A 26,801-nucleotide genomic window follows, 5' to 3' on the forward strand; every position below is an offset into this window, starting at 1 on the left:
TAAATAATTTGGGGGAATGGAAATAAAAATCTGGAAAGGGAGAGAACATCAATCTTAATAAATGCTTTTTTGAACAGCTTAAATTTTTTTGTATGTATTATTTTCATAATGATAAAAATATCAATATAAAGATGACTCTGGTTGGTATTGGGGGAACACATTGGAGAAGATGGAAAAGAATGAGACGAGTTAGGACAATATATAGTGTGCTAAGTAGTGATGATGGTATAGCAGACTAGGGAGAAGATGGTGAAGAGAAATAATGGATAGGTTAGAAGTATATATTATTGGCTGATGGAGAGAATTTTGGTGATAAGGAAGAGGAATTAAGAATTGCTTTAGGAATTTATTTAAGCAATTGAATAAATTGGAATGCTGTTTATATAAGTGGGGAAAATGTAATGGGCTAGTGTTATAAGAAATGCGCAGATAATCCTACTTTTAGGCTGAGAAGATTGTATTTAAAGATGTGCCATGGATAGTTATTTCTTCTCTTGAGAAGAGGGAATTGATAAATGCTCTCCATTGCCTGCAGCAGGGGATGTTACAGCCACTGACAGATCTTGCCAAAAGATAATTTAGATCTGATTTAACAAAAAAGAAAATGAGAACATTCTAAAATATTTATGTCTCCATCTGGCCGAAAAAATATGTATATGGTTTTTACCATGTGAAGTTTCTATTATAGAATTAGTAATTTCTTTTAGTGTTTTAAAAGAGAAAAATGTTTTGATTCCCCCAGTATTATTGAGGCATGAGAGACTTATAAAACATGTATTTATTTAAGGTGAACAATGTGATGTTTTGATACACACACACACACACACCATACTGTGCCTAATTGACTTTTATCATTATCAGTCAACTGGTTTATGAAAGGGCAGTGGGATCATGGTCAGAATCAGTTTCTCTTTGAGGCAGATGCCAGCTTATTAAAGATATCAACCAAGGAAACCACACTGCTTTCCCATCTAAAATGGAATGGTGTCACATTATAAAAGACACTTGAAATCAACTGTCAAATAGTAACAGTTAGGGGGCTGAGAAACCAACGAAAGTTATACCTGATTATTTCATAGAATAAAATAGAAGTAGAAAATAAAAGAGACATGTTGAAAATCCTAGACTGATTCATACTATCTCACTGCTTTAAAGGGAACCAATTAATTTCTTTAGGTCCTAAAAGGAATAAAACTTATAATACCTGATCTTTGCAAGATATCTGAAATCAAGCAATCGGCTAAACAAAGACACAAACAAAATAATGAATTTCAGAAACTGTCTTAATGTTAATTTTATTCTGCTTAATAATAAACACCCAAATGTAGATTCAAGTTGGCAAGTATGATATCAGACAGATATGTATTTGTTGTCAGTCAGCAAGTTATTTTTTTCTGATACAACTACATTTTTCTTAATTGTTGGCTCTGCTCTGTTTCTTGCTATCTTAAGTTATGAAACTGCATTATTTTTCTCTTTACATTTTGTGATTGCCTCTTCACAGATCTGTTATATTTTAATATTTTTAACTTTATCAAGCATTCAGTATATTCAAAAGGATGTATTAGACACAACCAAGTTATTAACAATATTTATCTTCAGGATATATTACAAAAAATATATCTTGACTTTGTAATGAAAAATAGAAATCATTTCTGTTAAAAATATGTTATAATCTTTTATAATAATGCTTTAAAATAAAACCTAACTTGTTGAATGACATTAACCTACTTTGAGTAAAATTATTCCTGGGCAATTAATTTAAATTAGCATCCTTATTTATCTAGTTTATTGAATGAATAGTGATTGAATAGCACCAAATATAGCCTTAGTATTTATCATAACTCTTGGCTTAGATATAGTTTTATACTTTTATTCTCAATTCAACCATTTCTGAAGAGAATAATAGTGCTATTTACATGCAGTTTCCCATGGGCTACCCCATGTGTTGGGTTCATTGCAGCAAAGTAAATACTTTGCTTTATGTTCTTCATTTTAGTGCAGTTATGAGTCCCACTCAAGAGAGTGGCTTTCACATAGAATACCTCGTGTATATACTCGTAACTTTTTCTGAAATACAGTACCAATCACTGTACTAGCTAAGGAGAACATAATGGCAAAGATGGGGACAATGTTTTCCCTGAAAGACCTTATAGTAACAGGTTTATTTGGAGCACTGAGAGGTAAGAGGAAGGACATATAGCTAATATAACTGTTGAATATAAAAATTAAAAGTATGAACAAATGGTTAGTCAAATATGTGTAACTGACCACTGGAATGTAATGAAAATGAAGCAGATTTCCATGATGACTAAGAGATGATAATTTAAAGTAGAGTAGTGAGGTTTTACATAATGTATAATAACTGATAAAGAATACAGTTGCATATCCATATGCAACATATATTTAACCTTTAAAGTGCAATAAAACAATGAGCCTGCTAATGATTTCATAAACAGAACATCAGCAGCAGTGCAGTCTCCCCTGTGCCTTCCCTCAGTCCCAGTCCCCCCGCCTCAAGTCCCTCCACAAAGTATGTGCTCGCCTGGACTTCCCCTTATTTTTCTTTATGTTTTTCCACTTATGTTTGACCCTAACCTAAACAGCATAATGCGTATTTAAACTTGCTTTTACATTTTATTTAAAAAGTGTGTACTGTATTATTCATTTGTGGCTTGCTTATTTTCAATATTATTTCCAGATTCATCCACATTGATATGTTTATTTCTAGTTCTCTCAGTTCCAGCACTATGAATATAATATTGTGCTAACGTATTCCTTTTCTCTATTAGTATTTGCAAAAATTTGGATTTTCTCAGTTTTATGGAGTTAGAATAATGATCTTATAAACATCCTCATACATGTTTCTTATGTACAAGAGCAAGAAGTAGATTTCTTGGTCTAGTACATGTGTATATGCAACTTTATACAATAAGGAAGTTGTACATTTCTACCAGTAATATATGAGTTACTGTTACTCTTTATCCTTACCAACACTTGTTAGTATTAAACTTTTAAAAATGTTGCCTATCTACTATTTGTAAACAGACCTAATTGCAACTTTAATTTGCATCTTTTTATACATCTTTTGGCCAGTATTTCTGGTTTGTGCTATTTTTTTTTGTATCTGATCTTTATAACCATTTATTTGTCATTCATGTATATTACAAATATGTTCCACAAAGTATGGCTTGTTTTATGATTTTCTATATAGGGTATTTTGAGAAAACAGACATTCTCAATTATAATAAAATTTAATGATTTAAAAAAATTAAAGTTCTGGGGTTTCTTTTATCCTGAGAGAGTCTCCCATATATTCTTCTGAAGCTTTTATTATCTTACAGTTGTGTGGGTATATTTTCCTTAGAGCCTCTTTCTCTTTGTAGGCACTGTTAAAGTCCTCCCTTCAATACTGAGAGTCTCCCAGATACTTAATTTAGATACTTATTTTCAGTGCAATATTCAACTACCTTACTGTAGCCTGATAGCTATGGCCATCGGCCTTTGTGTTTCGGGCACTATGGGCTAGCACATTTTTCTCCGTGTTTCTAACTACTTACTCCTACTTCCAGACATCATCCCTTCATAGCACAATGTTTCCTTCCACTCATGTCCAGTGATTTAAAACAAATTTGTATCAGAAAATGGTTCCCTTGCTTAAAGGACTGTCCACAAATATTAACTTTGAGGTCCTAAATGATTTGGCCCTGAATACTCACTCTGCTATGCTCCCCACTTCATTTACTACAGAACATCTACACTGGTTTTCTTTCTGAACTTCAAGTTTGCCAAGTTTGATCACATCAAGGTTTTTGTACAAGCTTTTCTTTACTTTTGAAGTGAAATTAATATTCTCTATAGCCTTAGAAAGATTTCAGCCAAAATTCCAGTTTAAAAAAATACACAAAAAGAAAAGCTGATAAAGTAAATCTTAAACCTAGTTATTTCATGATTGTAATGTACTAAGTTTCATTTTTGCTGTCTATACTAAATGTAGAACCAGTGGAACAAGAGCTTCATCATATCCATGGGGCTATATTCTGCCTTGTATCCTGCTATATCTAATATAGGAGAGAGGCATGAGGACTATATAAATAAACTAAAGTCAAATAAAGTGAAGTCAGGGAACTTCTATGGGTATGGCCAACACAGAACTCAGCTGACCGGAGATGCCAGTAGACTGCAAGGAGCCTCCAGGACAAAGAAACTTCCTGCAAAGACTGATTATAACTACTTATCCATACTGTATCATTACTCATACCATGAAAGAAAAACACAAGGCCCTTGTTAACATTAAAGATAAACCTAACATTGGGGCCTATTTTTTTCTTCCCTATAGCCAGTGATTTTCCATAGCAATGAAAAGTAGATAAAAACCCAGCATATAGGACAGAATGGGAGGGTCTCCTTTGCACTACTCTGTGGGGTAGTTCATTCTTTATTCTTCTGCTGTACTAATAAACTCCAAGTTCTGATGATTCGATGGCTGGCATCTGAATTCTTTCCTTCGCAAGCCAAGAACCCACTCCGCACAGGGCATGACTTCCCACACCTGTGGGGTGGGGAGAATTCACTAAGGAGTCTAGTATCCTATCCGTGGGTCTGAGCACAGTGCCTTTTATTGTAGGTGCTCAATCCTTATTTGTTGACAGAATAAATGAAAAAGCGATTGAATAAATAAATGTCTAGTTGAGAATACTTGATAACTGGAAGTTCAGAATAAAGGGCAACTAAGAGCTGTTTTCTTCCAGTTCTGCATTCCCAGCCTTACCCAGCTGTTGATGGTGCAGAACATCCCATCAAGCACTCACCCTCTCTCTGTCAACCTCTTTCCCTCTAACTTGGTTGTAAGTACTGGAATTCCCCAAAACTTTATATTTATTTCTCTTAAGTCCACATGTTTCTTAAGAAAAATAGAAATATATGTCATCAAGAAGCATTCTTTTATGGTTTAGTCCAAATTACATCTTCATATAGTCTTTGAAGTAAGTAATATGCTGTTGGTACTAATCCATATTTTAAGTTGTTAAGGGGTTTTCTTTTAGCATTTTGATTATTTATGTTTAATTCCTTAAATGTCTGGACCATAAATGTCTGGATCTGCATAAGTCTGTATTTAAAGACATCTAGGCTTGGCCATTTTCATTTTATAGGAAATTTTCATTGTCTACTCTAGATTGTCTGCAGTTTGACAGAATCAGAGACAACTACAAACACAGTTTTTATTATTCTTCTTTTAAATCGTATTACTTGAATAAATACATTTCAATTGCATTACTGTTAATTTTTAATGAACTGAAGTTTCTTATCTTTCTAATAAAATACTGCCCTTGAAAATGCCTTTGTGTTCTTAACATAATCATGATTAAAAAATTTTTATTTCCTTCTGAACATTTTAAGGTTATCTCCAGTCTTTAGATATACCTTGAACTTGTTTTGTGTTGACTTTGTGGTTAATAGTTTCATTACAGAGCTGAAGGTGTATTGTTGGTTAAGTGCTAAGTTTTTATAAATACTTAACTAAGCATTCAACCAACAGAATTTTGTACCCTTGAAAGGCTTCCTGTAATTAGACATAGGTTAACTATGTTCTTGGAAAGACATCCTCACCATTTATAGTTTCCCTTTATAAATTGAAATATCTGTTATCACCATTTTACTCAACTGTGCACATTAATTCCAATTTTACCATAAAATAGGTTTCATCACAGTTCAAATTAAATCTATGCAAAAAATACCTTAATACAATCTAAATCATGCAATTATTTTTAGTTATTAAATATGTCCAGGAGCAATGGGGAGAATTGCTACTCTGGACTTAAATTGGAGCCAAGAAGATAAGAATTCACTGAATAGGAAATTGTAAGACTATTCAGAGAGACTGAACAAGCCACGTTAGTGTCCTAGTATAAATATAAAGAAAAGGAGTAATGAAAGACATGTAAAAAGCATATTTCAAAAAGGTCAGCAATGGTGAAAGTAAGTGTGTAATTATATGCACTATTCAAATATCTCAAACACTAAAAATTGGTTCATAGAGCATAATAGTTTCTTACCATCGAAACTAGGAAGGCAGATACACTCTTTTATGATAATGTAGTTTTATCGTCAAAACCTAGACTTGGCCTCAATAGTCTAGATTTGCTCTCATTATTGTCACAAGAATAGAGTAATATGGACTATCCTAAAAGTATAACTTATTTTGAAAATATTCTACAAAATATCAAATAATTCCATAAAACAAGTAAAAAAATTAGCACTTATAACATAAGATAGCTAATTTACTGGGGTGATTTTTCTCAGGATCTGTGTAAATCATAAAGGATATATTCCATGGTAAAATTTTGGGGATATTTCTATGACTCTGGTTGGCACCTATTAATACCTGCCATAGAAATCCTACCAAATTCATCTTGTTTGCATGTAGAGACCGGAGGACTCACGTACTGAACTGAACACGAACGCTCTCCTAATGCCTGCCCTTCAAAGAAAAATTATGGGATTTTCAGAAATAGCCTGTGGAACACCATATTGCAATCTTCACAGGGGAGTTGAACACACTGTCCTCAGTACACTTTCATGTCATATGTATGAATGTATACAGGGATCCCCAGTCATACACCCAGTTTTAAATGATCCTAATGAGAACATTTCAAAAGCATGAAGGAGAACTGATCACAAAGGGGCACACATACTAGTGTCACATGAACCTCCATGACAAAGACAGAAAGAGCTGAGATTTATAAACTATCGATAGTGTAAGAGGCTTTATTTTCTACATATAGAGAAAGAAGAAACAGGTGGAAGGGCTGGCCCTAGTGATTGGGTAGTTGAGATAACATGAGTGGATTCCAGAAAGCAAATCTAATTATACAGCTGTTATGTTTCAAGGAGAATGATTTAGAAAATGGAAAGTTTATTCCATATACCATAAAGTGGAATTGAAGTGCCAGTCAAAAATACTTTGAGGTACTAAAACAACCTGCAGATGTAAAACCCAAATATTAAATAATCAAGGAGAACTGGGGAAACAAAGTGGGTTCCCTCAAACATCTCAGTCCAGTTTCAGACTGATTTCTGAGCAAACAACATTCATTCCAATCCATATCTGTCAGATCACATTTGAAAAAGTTTGGTTCTGGAAGCCAAACCTAAATAATAAACGAGGAAGTGCATCAAGTCTAGAGGAGGAAAGAAGATGAAACATCCAGAAATATATCACATGAGAATGGGAACTGTTGATATCTGGCTTGAAAATATTTAACAAATTGAAAGGCTGGGATGTAGAAAACAATTATACTAAATCAGAAAGGCTGCAGTTAGAGATTTCAGTATAACAGTGTTATAGCTCTTACAGCAGTTGAAAAATATAATTGGCTGCCTTTTGAGGTAGTAAACTCCACATCAAATCTTTAAGCAGAGCCTGGACAGCAACCTGTTAAAGTTCCCGTACAGAGCATTTTGAGTTAGGTGGATAGGGTAGCTATACAATTGCTATGTACTCTAGCAATTCATGAATGCCATCTGCATTGTATTGCACTTGCAAATGAATGAATTTGTATTATATTACACTTGTTGGTCTATGACCAGGGTAATAGATTAGTAATAGGTCTTCCAATCACATGCTTTTAAGAAGCTTTTAAACAATGGAATTATTCATTCTTACTTGAAAATATGTACTTATAAGATCTGAGATATATGACAATTATCATTCTTAATTTTATGTAAAACAATGAAATTTAGGAGTTTTAGATTCTTGGGACCTCTTCATTTTTTTTAAATGTTTTTATTGATTTTAGAGAGAGGAAGGTAGAGGGAAAGATAGAAACATCAATCAGCTGCCTCCTGCAAGCCCCCTACTGGGGATTGAACCTGGGCATGTGCCCTGACTGGGAATCAAATCGTGACCTCCTGGTTCATGGGACAACACTCAACCAACTGAGCCACAAGAGCTAATCACGACCTCTTCATTTTTAATAAGAAACCTTTTTAAGTCTAACCCAGGAAAAACAATGAAATTGTTTGTTTACTGTAATTTAGAAACCAAAGAAGATACACCATTAAAATATTTCACTGCCTAAAAGTTCAATTAAATCTTGACAATTTGTATGCCAAAAGGTTATATCCCAATTGCACTTAAAAATATATATATAAGTTTTAACAATGCCCTGTTTTAAACATTGTCAGATATTTTAGTATAAATTGGTCAAACCTTTTACCAAAAAATGTTTACTATTAAAAAAACAAGTTTCTAACACTCTGTTGCCAATTTACCAAAACTTTATGAGTGCCTTTTAATTTTGCTTTTAACTTATACTTAAAACTTCATATTTGTTTTTGCTAAATAATACCTACAATATCACATACATCTGTTAGCTTTTGCTTTGAAAACACACTAAATATAAAGTAACATTAACAACTTGAGATGATTTTATGACAAAGGTTTTGCTCTGCAAGAAGAATATTTGTGATATACACACTGCTGATTCCTAAGGGGAAAAGATAGCATTTTAATGCAATCATGAAGCTTACATACATCAGCCCGAAGCCAAATCAAATATGTATACAGTCAGAGTTGAGGAAAAAAGGCCATATGTGTCAACAGTACCAAATTTCTATTTACTATGGCTACTTCCCACATTGCACGGGAGTCCTCTCTCTGCCTGCAAGGGCCCGGTGCAAATGAAGGCTAGTTGCCTTAGAAAAGATAGCAGGGACATGGCTCCCAGCAACATTTCCTGCAGTTTGGAAGTATCTGACTTCCAGACACAGGATACTATATTTACAAGCAGGGCCAGAAGGGATGGGGAGTTGTTTATTTTTTTTCAGTTGATAATTACTTCTTAAGAACAATCATGCTGAAGGGGAAGTGTTGTTCTTCACTAGCTTCAAATGATGCTTGTGCACCATGGCTGCGAAGGGGCATGCATTCCCCTTCTATCTTTGTCCTTTTTGTCTGTCTTTCTCCTCTTTGGTCTTGCATTCTCTATGATCTAAGCAGCTTGCTTCTCTACATCAAGATCTGAAGACTCACATATTTCGAACTATAGTTCATGTTTACAACTGCGTTAAAGAACTGAAGCTATTTGGGCATGGATTTAGTCACTTCATTGCCTCGATTTTTTATTTTGTTGGGGCTCTAGAAATGAGGGCATCATCCACTGGACACAGCAGTATGCAGAGAAAGAAAAGGTTTACATTTTTTCTCCCAATTGTGACATTTTTCTATCTCCTAGAAGTTATACAAATCACATTCTTCCTCGTGTGTAAACTGCAGTTAATTCTAAATGATGTGCCCATTTGGTAGAAATATTGTCAAGTTTTTTCTTAAGTGGTGACAAGTATACAGTAAATAATTAGGAAGGTCTATGCCATTATTGATATAAATAAATGTACTATCAAGTGCAAGGTTGGCATCAGCATCTTCAGTTAGTAGTTATGCTGTGGGCAAAGACAATGCTTTGGTTTTATTGTGAACAGATCGTATGACTCAGGCAGGAAATGAGTGTGCTGGTCTAGATGGTCTTTAAGGTATTTTCCAGTTTAAAAACTCTAATATCCTTATGACTTCTGGAATGGGCTATATACCCAATGTTTACAATATTTATATACTTATATTACATATATATTTGTTATAAATTATCATATAATGATATATTACACATGTATATCATATTGGTATCATAAATCTATAAATACTATCAATGTACATAAGACCATTTAAGTCAACCTTGCAGATATATATGACTTCATTCAAAACGGGAAATGAAAGAAACTCTAAATTACAGTCTTAAAGGAAAACTCTATGTAAGTTCATGCAGATAATTCTATTTATACATAACACTGTGTACAACAGATCTATAGAAAGGCATTTCAACTAAAATAAAATCCTACAAACCATGAATATGATTATCTAGTTATCATTGCATTATTCTGTAGAATACAGAAAACAAAGCCTGCAAATATTAACCACTACTTCTAAAGGTCTAATCAAATAAAATAGCTAGAAAACGTTAATTTGTAAAATCATCTAACTCTAGGGGGCACTGCTGTACTGTGCATCCACTTTGGTTTATTGACGAAGGATGAAGCAAGATTTCATTAAAGAGTTCTGCAGGTTTCAGATACAGAAAAAGCACATAAACTATTTATAATCAATTTAAACTTTGAGAAAATTAGGTAACTGTGTAAAATATTTATACACAGTTTTTAGAAATGAATGTTTCTTTTGTTGGTAAGAATATCTGTCTTTCTGCAGCAACTAACTGTGGTTGCAGAGAGGAGGGTTTTCATTAACTTTTACAGTCAAGGTCTCATGAAGGACAATATTGTTACCGTTATGGAATTATTTAAAGCATTCTGCCTTAAAATTAAAAATATAAGCCAAAATGTCATGGTTGGTTCCAGGATACCGCAATTTTTTAATTGGCTCTTTCAAAGCTCTGTGTAATTATGTAAACTCTATGACTTGACTTAAGGCATCTTTTAAAAATAAAGAACCTTAAAAACAGTGGAAGTTCAAAATAATTCCAAAGGTAAGTAACCACATGTACATTACAGAACTGTGAGAAACGAGGACTGTTAAGATGAAAGCCAAATACAGAAGTCAAGATCAGCAGTCTCATAGATTTTAAGAGCATTCCGAAACAATACCTTGAGAAATGAATTATATAATATGAACTATCATATATGGAGTGTGAATACTTAATAAATATGTAAATTAAATCCCAAATCAGGATATGTAACTATTTATACTGAAGACTGACAGACTTTTTAAAACCTATATAGGCAAGCTCAACTGTCACTCATCATTAAAGCACTAAGAAAAGGTAATCTGACATTTTCAAACCAAATAGAGGTGACTTCCAGAGGTCAAAAATCTTTTAGGTTAAAATTGGAATTTTACTTAGAATAGGGTAACATCTGGTCATATTCTAGTCTATACATGGATCATAAAAGCCATAATGCACCACTGTAGGAATAATTTAGATTTTTTCCCATTAATCATTGTGCACATATGGCATGATTTTCCATTGAGATCAATTACTCTAACAGCAATGTAGAAGAAGGAGAGATTCAGGGGATCCAATATAGAAGACTGTTTGAAGGATTTTGCATAATAATCCTAAACTGAGCCACTTCCTTGAATATGAAACAAGAGGTAGATTTTTTGAGATTCAGTTGACTAGCTAGAGGGGCAGGGTGCTGACAGAATGGATTGATTGTGATTGTATATGGTGGTGCAGGTATTAACTAGAAGATGTTTCTATCCTGATGTATGGCTTGCACATAAATAGTTACGTTTTACACTGTCCTCAATTTATTTCAATTAGCCAATAGATGGACAGTTTGGAATTGTGCACAAATATACCCCAATTCTGAATGTACTAAACTAATAATCACGCTTAGCTGTAAAGATTTGGGGACAGGGTTTAATAGAGTCACTCAAGCAGTAATTCTGCAGTGAGCTCTCTTTCCTATGTCCGATGCGTCCAAATCAGAGGCAATCTTTTGTATATTTTCACAAAAATCCAACTGTGGTAAAGTGAAGAAATAGCCTCATAACTAGTGAAATACAATAAAATCATTTTATACTTAAAATAGGTATTAATTCCAATAAAAAAATAACCTACAATCAACCTACACTCAATCCCTAGACATGTGAGTGAATGTGTGTTTAGATAACTCTAGCGACCTGTCTTAAATATGACTTCCATCCCTTTTGTGTTCTGTTGAAATTTCTGACCCATGGCATAATTATTTTTTCACACATATAAATCTTGGGATGACTTGTTACTGAGCCATAGTGGAACACCACCTTAGGTCAGTCATTGTCATCTGATGGCTGGCCTACTAAGAAAACGTACTTTCAGTCCACTCCACTGCCATTCAAACCATCAGCAAATCTATGCTTTACAAAAACACCTCAAATTCAGTGATTTCTTAGCATCCTAATTGTTACCAAAACTGTTTCCCTAATTTCACCTCCCTCCTTTATAGTCTGTTTACCACACAGTAGCCAGAATCACATATATTTAGCATGTACATCATATTTCTTAACTGCTCAAAACTCCATTTCTCAGTCACACTTAAATGGAAATTGAAAATTTTTAATATGGACTATATATTCCCCAGGATACTTTTTGATCTAATATTCTACTACATATTTTCTTGTCCACTTCTGCTCCAGGGACAGTTAGTACATTATACCAACTTCATTCTCACTTAAAGTTTTAGCTGGTTTCTTTGCCTAAAATATAACTCCCCAAAACATACATATATATATATATATATATATATATATAATTTTTTTTTTCTGGCTAGATCCCTCATTTGATTTGTATATTTTTCAAGCACCACCTCTTCAGAGATGCCTTTCTTACCCCATCCAACTAAACTAATTAGTTAGGCAAGGGAAGAAATAATATTATTTAATTTCTTATTTTGCCTTTTATATGGCACTTATCTCTAACAGTTAAGCCATATAATCATTCATTTATTAGTTTGTTGCTCATTTTCTCCACACAGAATATTAGCTCTGTGGTAGCGGGGATTTCATTTGGTTCCCATTCTATTCCCAGAGCCTAGAATACAACTTGTCATAGAGTGAGCGCTCTGAAATATTTATCAAATGAATGAACAGGTAAATGAATAAATGATGAATCTTCATGGGGAGGGGATAACTGATGTCTGTCATTTCTAGTCTATTAGAAGGAGCTCTTAAGCTGGAATGAAATTCTATCTCCACCTTACAACATCTGTATGCTTTTGGATACGCTTCTAAATACCTCTTATTTTAGTTTTGTCATCTGCAAGATGTGAAATAAAGTATTTAACACATTGCTGAGAATATAACACATTGCTGAGATTTGAACAAATAGGAGTGTCCTTTCCCAAAGTTAGATCCATAGCTCATAGATCTCAGTTAACCCTGGCCGCATGCATCTCAGATGCCCTACCTGTACAACTGCCGAAGAGCTGGCCAAAGAGCATAAATTTTATCCTGGAGCCTATATGGAGTTCAGGAGTTTAAACTTTAATTGCTGAAGGATTTTAACACATTTCCCTAACAAAGGGAGAAGTGATACAATTAATACAATGATGCCTGATTTTCTTTTTGTATCAATTACCCGCACTGGAAATGTTTCTCCCAGAGTCAACAGAGTACTGGTCTCAAGTACACATACTTTGCATCCGAAAAGCTATGCCGACAGAGATATTCATGCAGCCATGCTTAAACGTGACAAAGGGAGTAATGTTAAAAATGGACCACCCTTAGGTGCCCTGCTTTTACACTGATATTGCAGAATCTTCCAAACAGACAAGTGTTATATGTGAATAAGAGATATTTGAATTGGAAAGCAGGATCTTAAATCATCTTGTCCATCACACTGTCCAGGTAGGTTTTCTTTAACAAGTTATATGATTTGTAATATGTAAATGTAAAAAAAGAAATATGTTTCATTAGTGTCACTTCTTTTAGGGAATAAGACTTAATATGTGTTTTATTTGATATTTTTAATACTTTCATAGCTTCATAGGCCTAACTTTGATTAAATCTTTCAATCAGTTTGTCTTTAGGGAATTAATTCTTATTTTTGATATGTTTACAATATTAATTTTGTCTAATTTTCTGTACTTTAGGTTATAGAAATACCATCTGGTACAATGACAGTAAAACAGAACCTTTCTGGTATAAAATCTAAAAATGCTGGATGCCTGGTGAGGTATGAGTAGGTTATATATAAAAACAAAGCCCCAACCTTTGTTTCCATTTTTAAATAATTGAAATAACAAAGGTGAGTGCCAAAGCTCAATGGTTTGTTAGAAATTAAAACTGTGTACATGAAAAGTAACAATGAAAAGTCAGATATTTTCCACTCAATTTGTTGATTAATTAAATTATCGCCTTTAGCCACTCTTTCAATGACAGCCAAAAAGGGACTATGTAACTGCTCTTCAATATCTGTCACAAAATAATCCATGTACCATTCATAAAGTGACAAGCATGTTTATGGGATATAATTTTATAGATTTTTATTTTCACAAATATACCGGTAAAGCTTTTGCAAAATATTAAAACTATGCTATATTACATGCTTGGAATTTTATCATCTAAAACTTTTAGCAATGATTGCTAAAATGTAAAAATAAATGTGAAATATACATATGCTATATGGAAAAATAATTGAATGCTGTACATTCTTACAAGTCAGTGTAATGAATAAAATTAATTCATATCTCAGTAGACTCATCATAACAGCTAGTAAGTGAATGTGTCCTGAGTAATTGCCTTGGATAGATACAGTCTTTGCAATGTTAGCAATAGAGCAATGTGGAGGCACTGCCATTCCTTGGATGTCATGACTCTGTAGCCACCTGCTATGCACATACATCTTCAAAATACCAACCTCTGTCTTTAAAGTGGATATTGTGACATCATTTTATTTACTAGGAACATTATATCTTGAATGTCCCCGTATCTAGAAAAATATGTCTCATGCTTAACAGTATATTTAAAAGATTATCATATTATGTTAGCTGGGCTTATTTTGGAGTCTCCATTGATGGTGCAAAGGAACCCCTTGAAAGGCACATGCAGTCAGGAACTAAGCAAGTCTAGGAAGCTCATCATCGAGTCACAAACATTTAGCAGGGGAACCAATACACATTTGTGAGTAACTGAAAGAAGGAGTGAACTTGTGTGACCCCAAATGAGATAGATGGATTCCAAAGTACTCCAGGTAAAACAAACACCTGTGAAGAATATACTCTGCCACTGATATATGATATTCTGCTGCAAGGAGCTATGTGAACAGATAGTTTGAGACCCTCAAAGAGCCATCTCTTTCAGTTGCTTCCTGGACTGACAACTGTAAAAGAAGTAGATGGGCCCTGACTGGTTAGGCTCAGTGGATAGAGCGTCAGCCTGTGGACTGAAGGGTCCTAGGTTCGATTCCAGTCAACGGCATGTACCTTGGTTGTGGGCACATCCCCAGTAGGGGGTGTGCAGGAGGCAGCTGATCAATGTTTCTCTCTCATCAATGTTTCTCTCTATCCCTCTCCCTTCCTCTCTGTAAAAAATCAATAAAATATATATTTTTTTAAAAAAAGGAGAAGTAGATGGGCCCATCCGGTGTGGCTCAATGGTTGAATGTTGACCTATAAACCAGATCAGGGCACATGCCTAGGTTGCTGGCTCAATCCCCAGTGGGGGGCGTGCAAGAGGCAGCTGATCAATGATTCTCTCTCATCATTGATGTTTCTATCTCTCTTCCTCTCCCTTCCTCTCTGAAATCAATAAAAATATATGTTTTTAAAAAGTAGATGGTGCTCAGATCTTTGCATTTGATGCACTGCTCTTCTCACTCTGCAAACTTCCCTGATTGTCTTTACTCGATGTTTTAGTTTTATCTGCTATTTTTATATTTGATATTCTCAAAATTACATTTTACATTTAAATCATTACCTTACACCACAGACTCCCTAATATAACCCTGCCTGCTGGACATATGTTGCCAGAGGCTTAGTCCCACGAATTCAAACTCCACATGTCCAAAATAGAAATTTTTATTGCTAGTTACACTAGACATTCATAAGCACCATTTAAGGTCCTCACGGCCTCACCTATTTCTAGAGGGTTACTCCTTCCAGCCCTCGCTGCAAATTCTCCTCTCTTGGAGAGGCAGTCATTTATATGGCCTCTGGGATAGTACAGTGAGACAGAACCATCAGTCAGTTTATTGCCATCCAGATAACACATTCCCATATAAGATCTACTTCGCTCTTTCTTGTGTTCCCTGGGATTGTATTCTCTAATGAAGTAGTAGCACACGAGGAACCCAGCCTGAGAAACCATCAAAATGTGCTTCTCCTTTGGTGACATCTGCTGATGTTATCCACTTCTACCCTGGTACTTCAGCAAAAATCCTATAAGTCATTCTTGTCTTTCCTTCCTAATCTACTTGAGAATCAGTAGCTAAATCCAGCCATCGTTTCTCCTAAATAACAGATGCATCCACTCCTCTCTATTTCTGTCCATGCTGACTTGTTTTAGGCACTCACTTTTTCTTGGATTATTGAAATAGCCTCTTTTCTGGTCTCCCTAATTCTAGTCTCATATCTTCACTTTTAGGCTCCAATTTACATAGAGGAATCCAGCTGATCCATCTATTTTAACATGCCCCTGATTCACAGCAGCTCCGACCTCTTTAACTCACCAAACCTTTATTATCTGGTCTGAGCTTACATTTTGAGGCTTATCACTCAAACTTCCTGTCTGACATTTATGCTCCAATACTAAACATGCCATTTTAAAAATCTGCATTTCTTTTTTTTTAAATATATTTTTTATGATTTCATAGAGAGGGAGAGGGAAATAGAGATAGAAACATCAATGATGAGAATCATTGGTTGTCTTTCTCCTGCATGCTCTCTACTGGGGATCGAGCCTACAACCTGGGCATGTGCCCTGATGGGGAATTGAATCCTGACCTCCTGGCTCATAACTCGATGCTCAACCACTGAGCTATGCTGGTGGGGCTAAAAAATCTGTATTTCTTTATCTAGTATACTTTTCCCTATTCTTCTGGTAAATTCCCACTTTAGAACCAAGTTCTGGCATTCTTTCCTCAATAAACCATACCCATCCTTTCTCAAGCTGAGATAGAAGACTTTCTTCTGTACAACATAATATTCCTTATGTATTTATATCCATTAGAATAATGTTTTTGTTTTTCTTTAGTTTCATTGCACCCAACACACTTTTAGAATGCAATATTTACCCACCAATTTCTCACTGCGGTAGAAATTCTCAATGCATAGAAAGCCTCTACTTTCCCCCAAACTTGAAAGTTATCTCAGATTCTGAAGGAGGGAGACCAGGCACTGTTTCTGATTCTGATATGTCTGGCGTTTGCTAGATTTGAGAATTTTCCCTCTCTCACCTTCACCTTCATCCCCTGAAAATGCGGTAGATTATGCTTCATGAGGGCAAACAGGGCCTATTTTGTATGTCTTTATATCTTAATACCTGGAAGAGAACTCAACCATCAGGTAGGAAGCCAATACATATTTAATGAATGAATGGATGAGAATTACAGGGATAAATCTTAGGCACATCTAAGGTCAGATCCACTTGAGGCCAAATAGTATTCTTAGAAACTTGACTTTTGAATTATATAGTCTCACAGTAAGCACATAGGATTCTCTGAGGTGATGTTACAGATACCTGGTACCTAGACAACCACATTGCCAGAGTCTGTAGAAAAGTTGAGAGGGGCCAGATCATGGTAATCAGTGAGTTTGTTAAAGGACCTGAAGGGACTGTCTACTGTTCCAAGCAGTATCTGTTGCAGTTGAATACTATCTCTGGAATTAAAGGCCAGGACAGCTGTCTCTCTGACTAGGACTAAGCCCAGTATAGGTGACTGTGTGCTACTATGTCACTCCCTGTACCTATTCTAAGAGACTTTCTCTGTGTCTGTGGATATCTTAGCATCAATCACAGTCACTCTTATGGCAACAAAGGAGTATTTATATCATTGCAATTGCCATTTTTAGAATAACTGTCTGTCAGTGTGTTCTTTCTGCAATGTGCTGTGAGTTCCTTAATGACAGGAACTCTTCTTTATTTATCTCAATATACACAGCATAGCAAAAGTTAAAAATATTGTAATACGGAGAAATAAGTATAGAGGAGTGGTGAGACAGAAGCTAGAAGACTATAATGCAACCAGCTAAGTAAGAATGTTTGAGGATAAACAGAAACATCCTGATACTTTAGATAGGTTAAAAATTTAGCAGTCTATAGTATTTTGTATAATCCACAGTGCTATAAGAATAAACCACCAAATTTCAGTGGCCTAGTCCGGCCAGTGTTCCTCAGTGGTTGAGTGTTGACCTATGAACCAGGAGGTCACAGTTCTATTTACAGTTAGGGCACATACCCCGGATGCAGGCTTGATCCCCAGTAGGGGATGTGCAGGAGGCAGCTGATTAATGATTCCTTCTCATCATTAATGTTTCTATCTCTCTCTCCCTTCCTCTCTAAAATCAATTAAAATATATATTTGAAACATTTCAGTGGCCTGACAGAATCATTCATTTTTGCTCACTTAGCCGTCTAATGGGATTGAGAGGGCAGGCTTTCTCCATGTAATGATTTAGGATCTGAGGTGTCTTCTAACCTGTGATTCTACCAGTGGCTAGGTTCTTACAGTTCTCTACATCCAGCCAGAGGTGAGGGAAAAAAGAACAAGAAAAAGAGAGAATGACATACTTCATTCCTCTTCATGTTCCATTTGTGAGTTTTTATACTATAGTCCGGCCCTCCAACGGTCTGAGGGACAGTGAACTGGCCCCCTGTTTAAAAAGTTTGAGGACCCCTGAATTCTGAGGTGTCTTCTAACCTGTGATTCTACCAGTGGCTAGGTTCTTACAGTTCTCTACATCCAGCCAGAGGTGAGGGAAAAAAGAACAAGAAAAAGAGAGAATGACATACTTCATTCCTCTTCATGTTCCATTTGTGAGAACTATATTGACAACCTTTTCCTGTAAAGAACTGGATAGTAAATGTTGTAAGCTTTTTGGGTCATGCGTCTCTGTGACAACTACTCAACTCTGTGGTTATAGGCTGCAAGGGGCCATAGATAATATGTAAGTGATTGGGTGAGGCTGTATGCCAGTAATAGTTTATTTATGGGCACTGAAATTTGAATTTCATTTAATTTATGTGTCATAAAATATTATTCTTAAAAAAATTGTTTCCAACTATTTAAAATGTAAGACCTTCTTTGTTCCTGGGCCTGGTAAGGAGTGGTGGCTGAAATTAGCCTGTGGCTATCTTTGTTGACCTTTGACCTAGAGGCAAGGTAGCAGGAAAAGGTTGTCACTGTGTTGGCTGCTGCCTTTAGTAAAAGCTCATTACTTTGACAGCTAGCTATGTCTCCCATAGACTGCTCCTCTACCCACTCAATAGCCATACATGCCCCCTTTCTCCTATACTGGTAGTATACCTAGTCCCTTTCCAAGAGATAGAGCACAAAATCTCTTCTAGTCACTGCTCAAAGTCAATGGTTTCTAGGTTATGTCCAGTCCTTTCCATCAGGTCTGGATGTGGCCTCTTAAGGTCTGAAGAGCTACAAACTCAAAAACAATCCTGACCCTTCATATAAACATATGGAGCAGGAACAGGATACGTGCAAAAAAATGAAAACAAAAGCCCATTCAGAAAGGCAGAAATGGGAATACGTAGCAATGATGAAGAGCAGCTAAGCTATCAGTTGTGACACCTTCTTTCTGCCTCGGTACTCGAGAAGGTTCCTTGATTAGACAGATTCTCTGTGGTTAGCAAGATCCCTGTTCATGGTGCTTTCCTCTTTGGTTGGGTCTGAAATGGGCTTTATACAGAATGTGCTCCTTGGGGAAGACAGCGCTTTCACACATAGTGCTTCAGGTATCAATTTTGGGGCCCTAAGTTTCACAGTTAGTGTTTCTTTTTTTTTGTTTGTCTGTTTCTTTGTTTTTATCAAGGCTTGTGGTTTTCTTGGCAATATACTTCCATTAACATTTAGGAGGCATCAATCTATTTACATTTAGTCAGGTTCATGTTAATAACAACATGCAGTGTTCTTTCCTTGCAATAATTCCCAAGCTGGCTTTAGTATTATTTTGTTTTTTTCTTCTTCCCTTATCTTTATCTCTCAACCTAATGACAGCTACCTTGAGGTCATCTGAAGGTCACCAGGAGGGAGAGAGCATCCTTTGAATTAATCTTTGCTGAACAGCTTAGTTGTTATATTTCACTGACATATCTTAATGAGCCTGCGTTGTTCTTCATGTTATATATTCTTAATGCTTTGTTTGGGAAGGGTTCTTTAAAGAATCAGCTTTTCTAAACTTTAGAAGCTTCAGTGATATGTTAGATCCTGAAGTCCTTCTCATCTAGTAAATGACAGCAAATGCACTTCCTAAACATCACAGGCTGAAAATCACAGACACTTTACTTCAGTTCTCATTCCACTGAAGAGGACTAGCTCAATAGTCCCACCCAGATGCAAGGAATGGGGGAGGGTGGAAAGGACTGAGCAAGTGTGTTCTTTTCTGTGCAACTATTTCTGTGGGGGAAATTCTATATCTGGAGGGGGTGCAAAAACTGTTTGTTGCAAAGCTAGTAGAGAATTTAAATTTTATTCTGAAAACAATGCAACCATTTGGAAGACTACCATCTATTAATACCAAAAGCAGAAATTGAAGTATATAGAAGCATCTTGCAGTATATAGAAGCCTGAGGACAATGAGGTAGATGACCATTCTTGGTCTCATGACAGTTTTGAACATGAGACAGCTTTTGCAGATCCATCATTAATCATGAACACAACCATGAATGCTATTATTCCAAAAGAAACAAAATTTCTGTTTTTTCATAAGACTAAAACATGTTATAAATCACCAGAACCTCAAATAGAAACATTTGAAAAAGATTCATATAAAATTTTACTGGATATGATTGTATTTGCATAAGTAAACTCAACTAAATGCATTTCATTGCAGAACTAAAAATAGTTTTTTTATTCCTGAATGGTTCATTTCCCAAGTATTAAAATAGACTTTAAAATGTAAATATTGATATCTTTCAATTGTCAAGGAAAGCATACAATGCACAAAGATCTGAAAGAGGCATGAATAGAACAATGGAAAGTTTCCACAATGCAGAGAAATAAAAATATATTTCAGTAAGAAAAAACTTTTGCAAAATGAAAAAGATAAATTGGAATAGAAATGAACTCAATTTATAGTGTGACAAAACTTATCAACTTTATATTTGTACTTTGCTGTTTAGTGTCTTTGAATCTATTTCTTAAAATTTATTTTAGAGTATTATTTTGTTCATTTTGTACTAGAAAAACATTTTTTTTAAATGAAGGTAGCGCATTTGAAGTTCTCATGGAAAGTATTCATTAAAATTTTTATTGAATTTATTAGGGCAGCATTGGTTAATAAAATTAGTATTATTCTTTTCAAATGACTATTCTCCTACTTGACTGGGAATGTGGTCCAATAAGCACATGTGAAGATTGCTAATTACAATAGTTACCAAAATGGAAGCACTTCCTGTATCCAGGCACTGTCCTAAGTGCATTGGTTATACACAGTTACATTAAATTCTCATGTCAACCCTATGATACTATTATTATTGTTCTTATTTTACAGCTAAGGAAACTGAAGTACAGAGAAGTTAAATAACTTTGCTAAAGTTATGCAAAGAGTCAGACGTAAAACTGTAAAATGCCAAGAAAACAAAAAAGTGAAAGCTCTTTAATATTGGCCTTGGAAATTATTTTTGGATATGACAGCAAAAACTCAGGCAACAAAAACAAAAATAAACAAGTGTAACTACATTAAACAGACAAACAAACAACAACAACAAAAAAAAACCCTCCACTTCTGCAACGGAAACAACCAGGAAAATGGCAACCCATGGACTGGAAGAAAATATTTGCAAACCACCATATCTGATAAGGGCTAACAACCCTATGTACAGCAGAAACTCATATGACCCAATATCAAAAAGGCAAACAAACCAATTAAGAAATGGCAAAGACCTAAACAGAGAATTTTCCAAAGAAGACATACAAATGGCCAACAGGTTTATGAAAAGTTGCTCAACATCACTAATCATTAGGGAAATGCAAATCAAATCCACAATGAAATGTCATCTCACCCCTGTTAGGATGGTTATTATAAAAACAAACAAACAAAAAAACAACTATTGGTGAAGCTATGGAGATAAGGGAGGCCTGTAAACTACAATGTAAATTTGGAATAGCCATTATAGAAAACAATAGGAGTCTCTGCAAAAAACAAACAAAACAAACAAACAAAAACACACAAAAAAACAAAAACAAACACTAAAAATAGAACTACCATGTTACCTAGCAAGCCCTCCTCTGGTTATTTGCCCAAAAGAAATGAAATCAGTACCTCAAAGATATATCTGCAGCCTATGTTCATTGAAACATTAGTCACAATAGTCAAAATATGGAAACAACCTAATGTCTATTGATGGATAAATAAATTGTGATATCTACCTATCATCTATCTATCTATCTATCTATCTATCTATCATCTATCTTATCTATCTATCTATAATGGACAATTATTCAGTCTTAAAAAAGGAGATGCTGCCATCTATGACAACATGGATGAATCTGGAGGACATTATGCTCAGTGAAGCAAGCCAGATGCCAAAAGAAAAAATTTCATGATTTCACTTATAATAGAGTTGAAAATAGTCTAATAGTAGGATGGTGATAACCAGGGCAGGTAGGTGTCGGGAATGGGGCGATGTTGGTTAAAAGAAACAAAGTTGCAGTCATGTAAGATGAAGTCTGGAGATCTAATGTACAGCATGATGACTATAGTTAATTTAATAAGACTATACTGAAATACTGGAAATTTGCTGAGAGAGTAAATTTCAATGCTGTCACCACAAAAAAAAGTAGCTATGTGAGGAGATATATATGTTAATTAGCTTGACTATAGTAATCATTTCACTATGTATATGTATATAAAATAATCATGTACACTTTAAACACGTATAATTTTTCTACAAATAAGAATATATTTCAAAAGTATAAACAGCAAGATTTTATGATAATTTAAAAATATTAGAGAAGATGAAAATATTATATAGAAATATTTCCTAGAAGCTTTGAAGTGAATGAAAGATATATAATAAAAATTAGTATAGTAAGAATTAACTCATAGAAGTCTTTTGGTCAATAAAGAGAATATATTAATGAGCCTCAAGCAAGAAATCAACAAACTGTGGGGTTATTCATCTTTATGTGTGTAAGACTGAGACTAGTATTAATTTTAGTTTTGACTTCTCGACAGTAGCATCTCAATGCTATAATATAAAATGGTAGGACTATAGTCCCTGTAATAAAATTCGGAATCTCACATAGTCCTCCACTGTGACAGTAACTACCTGTGCGATATAATCAGGCAAATAGGGAACCAAATGCCAAATTAATGGAAAGCAGTATTTCTCATAGTGTGATGAAAAAGACTCCAACAATCTTTCATATGGTCTGTGAGGTTAAAATATTTTTAATAACACCAAGATGCTTTGTGACTTTTTCACTGTGTTTACATTCACACTGATAGTACAAGAGTAATGGTGGATAAAACTATAATGCCTTACTATGAATAAAAATGGTGACACCAACTTACATTAATCGGTATAGTATTCTCGACTTACAGTTGAAAATTGCTAATTTTACTCAAGAATGTACTTGAGGCAGTGGCAAAACTATTATTTTTAAAACTATAACTTATAATTATATGCCTTCTTAATAATGTGTGAGTCAAAGGGGACAATGCATAAAGTAAACTCCTGCTGCCTGCTGAGCTCAAGGAGAAGTACTTAGAGGAGTACTTATGTGATTATGTAGCACGCGAGCCCAGCTAGCTTCTTGAAATAACAACTAACATTCAAACTATGGTTATGCAACTCAAGGTATTAGGTAGAGAGTTTCTCAAAAACAAAATGAGCCTGTCACGTCAAAGAAAGTAACTAATAGTATTTGTTGTCAATATTAAAATCTGAGCGTTTAAGGAAATATTAGAATTTTGGAAAAAAATCTTATCCACTATTGTGAGTTTGACAGCTTTACAATAGTTAAAAACTTTCCTGATGAGATTGAAGGGCATAGTCACAGCTAAGATTTTTTTGATATTTTGTACTGCTGTGTCTAGATATTTGAGGCAGCTGAATAACTCAAAAACAATATTTTGTAAGTGATAGTACAAAATCATGCATGGGTAAAAGAACCATTCAAAATGTAAAATAGTCCCAGCCTGTGTGGCTCAGGGGTTGAGTGGTGACTTAAATTTGTACGCCATAAGCATCTATACATGCAAGCGGTGGACCTTTTTTAATTAAATTCAAAATATCGTGGCAGTTAACTGCTATGAACTAGAAGATCAGTGTCTGATTCAGGTCAGGACATGCCCCTGTTGTGGCCTCGATCCCGGGGGCGATCAGGAGGCAGCTAATCAATGATTCTTTCTCATCATTGATATTTCTATCTCTCCCTCTCCTTTCCTCTCTGAAATAAATAAAAATATATTTTTAAAAATGTAAAATAGGACAATGGGTTTGAATTTAAGAGTGTAAAGGCTCACTGATCAAGGTTTCACATTACATATTACAACTAACCTTTAACAATCTATTATTACCAAGTTTTGGTGTAATATCAAATAAAAGTATTTCCAATTCTCTGAAAAGCCTTTTAATAATACCCTATCATGTCCAAATATATGTGTGAGGCAAGATTTCTTCAACTACCACAGTGAGCAATTATTGGACAGATTGAATGCAGAAGCACATATGAGAATTCAGGCGTCTTCATTAAAAATATGTGCAAAATATGTAAAACATTACACTCTTCTATCATTTTTATGTTTGTCAAGTATAGTTATTTTTATAGAAGTACACTATTCTATGTTATTTATGTTAATATGTAATGAGTTTATCTTTTTATTTTACAAGAATTAAATGATAAATATACTTAAACTCCTCAGTTTTTTAATATGATAAACACCGATGAAAATGTTATATTCTGTATATTTTTTTAAAAGCTCTTAGCAGCCAATAATAATTTTTAAGAGTGCAAAAGCCAAAATATTTCAGAATCACTGTGTAGAGTAAATCTAATGGGAATCTCAAAGTAAAAATGTGTATGAAGAAATAATCACACAATAGAATTACAAGCTACTTTATAGAGTAAAACTTGGAACATCTGCTATTCCAGGGAAATGACAGTGAATGGCCTACAGCAGGGGTCCTCAAACTTTTTAAACAGGGGGCCAGTTCACTGTCCCTCAGACTGTTGGAGGGCCGGACTATAGTTTAAAAAAAAACTATGAACAAATTCCTATGCACACTGCACATATCTTATTTTGAAGTAAAAAAAACAAAATGGGAACAAATACAATATTTGTATTTGCATGTGGCCCGCGGGCTGTAGTTTGAGGACCCCTGGCCTACATAGTCCATATCCACAAGGAGCACACACTATAATCGTTGCCAGTTGTACTAACTCTAACTATAAGCAAAATACCTCTTATATGTCTACAGCTCTGTTGGATTTTGTAGGGAGGGATAATATCACTAGAAGCTTTAAGTCCTAGCCAGTGGTTAAAGAACCAATATTACAAAATAAAGGTCAAATGAATGGCATTTTAAATAAAATAGGACTATATTAGAAGAGAGACCAAGAAAAGACAACATTTACAATTGCCTTGAAGATAGCTGAGATTACACTATGAATTTTTGTTTTTGTTCTTGTTTTATACTTATTCCTATAAGCAAAAGTCAAGTGTGTCCCGCTTTTATAAAAATAATAGAAACATGTATGTTTATCGTATTATTAAATTAGCAGATGAATGTATAAATTGTCAAAGAACTGCATCCTTTTCAATGGACTTACTACCTAGTGACTGCTCATAATTAACTTAGTAATAGTTAACAGATCACATAGTATTTGACAGAGAAGGTATAGAACAAAGAATCTAAGGGATAAATAATTGTTAGAAAATACTTCTAATTGTAAATCATAAAAAAATGGACATATGCTTTTTAAAAAAATTAGGAATAAGTAGTAAAATATAAGGACTTATGTGTGTTTGATTTATATTAAAATTGCTGGGACCCATCTAATGTATGTAATGTAAGACATCAAGTTTTCATTTGATTAAAAACAAAACATACAGACAAACAAGCAAAATAAAAGCACCCTGCCTACTACTGTATAATAGTTGCTACAAATATATTGTAAATGCATTAGTCTAGGGCAGGAGGTGGGATAGAAGGGGTCAATGGGGGACAAAGGGGGCATTTATAATACTTTCAACAATAAAGATTTTAAGGTGAATTATTTTACCTTCTGAAGTATTTCTTTAATTCTTAAATATGAATAATACCAACCTCCCCCCACACACAAAAAATGAAGGAGTAAGTTTGATTTTACTCAAATATGTGAGGTTCTCATAGCCTTCTGTTTTTTTCCTTAGCACTTTTCATGTTCATATATTCATTTAAACATTTCATCAATAGCTCCTCTATCCTATATAATAAAAGGGTAATATGCAAATCGACCGAACGGCCAAATGACCAGTCGTTATGATGTGCACTGACCACCAGGGGGCAGACGCTCAATGCAGGAGCTGCCCCCCTGGTGGTTAGTGTGCTCCCACAGGGGGAGTGTTGCTCAACCACAAACTGGGTTGAAGACTGGTGACTGCAGCAGTGGTGGCAGGAGCCTTTCCTACCTCCGCGGCAGTGCTAAGGATGTCTGACTGTGGGGAGCGTGCCAAAGCCGTCAGTTGGACATCCCCTGAGGGCTCCTGGACTGCTAAAGGGTGCAGGCCAGGCTGAGGGATCCCCTGCACACCCTGAATGCACGAATGTCATGCACTGGGCCTCTAATTACATTATAAATTCCTTAACAACTGGCACTGTGTGGCTGTTTATTCACATTGGACCAGAGTGCACAGAAAGATTTCAGTACTTCTAAAAATTTTGGTAGAATAAATTAATATGTTTTTAGGCTATCCTGTGACCAAACACCATGCCCCACCCTGCCATCCTACCTAACTTGTGAGAACATATAACAATGCACTATAAAGCTCCAAAAATGATCCTTTTTTCTTAATTGTAAGGGAGTTTTTTTAAAAACCAATTTATACTAATGTTTTAATGCCTAATACGGAGTCAACTGTACTAGCTCTTC

The 26,801-nt window shown here is 34.8% G+C and overlaps 1 protein-coding gene across 1 annotated transcript in view; it reads right to left on the minus strand.

Annotated features, from left to right (window-relative positions):
• The window catches only part of EYS (eyes shut homolog (Drosophila)), a 1,189,235-nt gene that overhangs the window by 385,575 nt on the left and 776,859 nt on the right, over nt 1-26,801 (minus strand).

This window comes from Myotis lucifugus, unplaced genomic scaffold (genome assembly GCF_000147115.1).
Source record: "Myotis lucifugus unplaced genomic scaffold, Myoluc2.0 scaffold_187, whole genome shotgun sequence".
In the NCBI taxonomy this organism is placed as follows: Eukaryota; Metazoa; Chordata; class Mammalia; order Chiroptera; family Vespertilionidae; genus Myotis; species Myotis lucifugus.